Below are 3,097 nucleotides of genomic sequence, written 5' to 3' on the forward strand. Positions count from 1 at the left end.
ATAATTTTTGGTGGCCATTATGAATGGGAGGGTGTCCCTGTACTCTTTTTCCAATTGCTTGTTATTGGTATATAGAAAGGTTACTATTTTTTTAGATTAGTTTTGTAGCCTGCCACTTTACTGAAAAAGTGTTGATCAGTTCTAGGAGTTTTCTGGTGGAATTTTTGGGATGTCTTAGGTATAGTACCATATCATCTGCAAAAAGGGATAATTTGACCTCTTCTTTTCTAATTAGTACTCCTTTAATTTCCTTCCCTTGTCTTATTGCTCTAACAAGAGTTTTGAGCACTATATCAAAAAGGAGTGGAGATAGTGGACATCCTTGTCTGGTTCCTGATTTTAGTGGGAATGTTTCCAGTTTTTTCCCATTTAGAATGATGTTGGCTGTGGGTTTGTTGTATATAGCTTTAATTATGTTGAGATATGTTCCCTCCAGTCCAACTCCCTTTAGAACTTTTATCATGAATGCATACTGAATTATGTCAAAAGCCTTTTCTGCATCTATTGAGATGATATTTGTTTTATGTATATGCATATTATTGCCTGCATGTATGCAAGTGCACCCATCTCATGTAATGCCCAAGGAGAACAGAGGAGGGCATAAGATCCCCTGGAACTGGAGTTACAGATGGTTGTTAGCTTCCATATGGGTGCTAGGATTCAAACCCGGGTCTTCTGCAAGAACAGTTAATGCTCTTAACTGCTGAGCCATCTCTCTAGCCCCCAGGCCTTTATTTCTTTATAGTGAGTTTATTTCATGGCAAACATGCTTTGCTTTGACCAAACTTCAGCCAAATTTCTGATCCTTCTCCAAGACCCATTTATATACTTCTGTGTATTTCAGTGTAGAATTCAGTTTCAGCAAAGTGAAGAACTGTGCTAAGTTGGTTAGCAAGCACTCCACCCTTCACTCCTGATCACTCTTGATGCTGATTTAGTCCCTGATCCTCCAGTATCACACACGTGGTATCAGGTCCCCCTGGCCTGTCTTCAGCAAAAATCCCATTCAGCTCGTTTAAAGTTCCCCTTTCTCCTGACATCTCCTTCCAGTAATTTCCATCCACTGACTCCACCCTACTCTTGGCTATTGTGACAGCTAATCTTCATTGGCAACTTGACTGGATCTGCAATCACCTAGAAGACACACCTCTGAGCATGTTTGTGTTTTCCTAAGGACTTTATCTGAAGAAGGAAGACTCACCCTGAATGTGGTGGCACCACCCTATGGGGTAGAGACCCAGACTGGATTAAAAGGGGAAAAAGAGAAATTCAGTTGTGTGTCAGCACTCCCTGCTCTCTGCTGCTTGGTTAGCCAAGAAGTGAGGTGTCTCAACTGCATGTTCCTGCCATCATCAACTCTGCCATGCCTTCTCCATTACAAGAGACTGTACCCTGCAAAACTATCCACCAAGATAAATCCTTCTTCCCAAGTGGCTTTTTGTCAGGTAATCTAGTCACAGTGACGTACAGAGCTGTCAATCTTTATTTACCCATGTTGTGGTGGTGAGCCCTGTCTCTCTCTCCTCAACTACAAGATATAGTGCCATGGTCCCTGTATGTGTAACGATGTTCCTGAATAAAGTCTGCCTTACCATACTTTAATACCATACCTTACAAATGTCATTGGATCATTTTTAATTCATATTTAATTAAATGGAATTTTGACATAGTCAATATCCAATTATGTCTGGTAAGAAGTAATGACAGATTGAATCTACATAAATAACCTACATAATCATAACATTAATTCCTTCTAGAAGTTATAACATTTAGTGATTTATTTGGTTACATTTCCTGCCCTCTGCAGATTTATAAGAATATTTGGCCATGAAAAGTAAATGAACTTACAAAGGGTGCTTTTTGACTGTTGTTATCATTGTTTCATAGAGAAGGCCAATCAGCTGATGTGTTGCAGAATTGTTCTTTTTACATTGTCCTGATGACACATTAGCTTAGAATCTATATTCCTTAAAATTTTTTTAAAAATTGTTTAATTTTTGTAGTTGTTGTTTTCTGAGACAGGGTCTCCCTGTAGCTGGCCTGGAACTCATTGTGTAGACCAGTCTGGCCTTGATCTCACAGAGATCCACCTGCCTCTGCCTCTCAAGTGCTGGGAGCTACCCTGTTCAGCCCTATCTATATTATTTTTTAAGTGGTGTGTGTGTGTGTGTGTGTGTGTGTGTGTGTGTGTGTGTGTTGTGGCAGTAGTGTCCACAGAGGCCAGAGGCATTGAATCCCCCTGGAACTGGGGTTACAAGTGAGCTACCTGATGTGTGGGTGCTGGGAATAAACTTGGGTCTTCTAGATGAACAAACAGTATTTGCTCTTAGCCATCTTTCCAGTCCCTAAATCTATATTAATAATCAGCACTTCAAAGTCTGAGGTAGGAGGCTCCTGAATGCAGGCTCATAATCTGAGATTCATACAGAGTTCAAGGCTGATATGGAAAAAAATAATGTATGTTAAGATCCCTCATGAAATTATTATTTTTGAAATTTTAAAGTTTAATTGGGACAAAAAGATAGAGTGCTTCAGTGTGCTGTAAGTTTAAAAATAAATAATGCACTTGAAGATAAAACAAAAAGGTAAAATATTAATACTTTTTAGATTAAAATGTCAATCTTGTAGGTAAATTGCATTAAATAGAACATATTAATAAAGCATAAAAGAATGCATCATTCTAGTTTGGATAGATATAATCTGTAAATTGAAGGTGAGATGGATAAGCAAGAAGGTTTTTACTTATGTTAATTAAAAATTAATCACAATAAATTCAGTTCATTTCATTCATTTAGTGGTAGGTAACTTTTGTTTTGTTGACCTTGGTTTAGGTATACAGCCTCTACAAGACTGTATATTTGATCTATCTTCTGCTCTACTCTGTCCTTAGAGCAGGAAGCAGCCACAGATAATAGTGAACCAAGGGGCATAGCTATGTTCCAATAAAACTTTGATGATAGCTACCTAGACTCTCGACCTAAACTACTCTAGAGACTCTGACTTGGTCCCTTGATTCAGTCTAACATGTTCAATGCCAGCTTTTTTTTTTAATAACCACATGATTAGAAGAAGCATTTAATTACAGCTTTAACATATT

At 38.1% G+C, this 3,097-nt stretch overlaps 1 protein-coding gene across 1 annotated transcript in view; it reads left to right on the plus strand.

Annotated features, from left to right (window-relative positions):
• Positions 1-1,602, plus strand: part of Adora1 (adenosine A1 receptor) — a 68,283-nt gene extending 66,681 nt beyond the window's left edge. The window contains exon 3 of the transcript XR_607178.3: positions 1,051-1,602. The gene's annotated coding sequence lies outside the window, so the exon portion shown is untranslated. The remainder of the gene's footprint in view (positions 1-1,050) is intronic.
• The last annotated feature ends 1,495 nt before the right edge of the window (positions 1,603-3,097 follow it).

Source organism: Nannospalax galili, unplaced genomic scaffold (genome assembly GCF_000622305.1).
Source record: "Nannospalax galili isolate Female #2095 unplaced genomic scaffold, S.galili_v1.0 scaffold113, whole genome shotgun sequence".
Taxonomy (NCBI): domain Eukaryota; kingdom Metazoa; phylum Chordata; class Mammalia; order Rodentia; family Spalacidae; genus Nannospalax; species Nannospalax galili.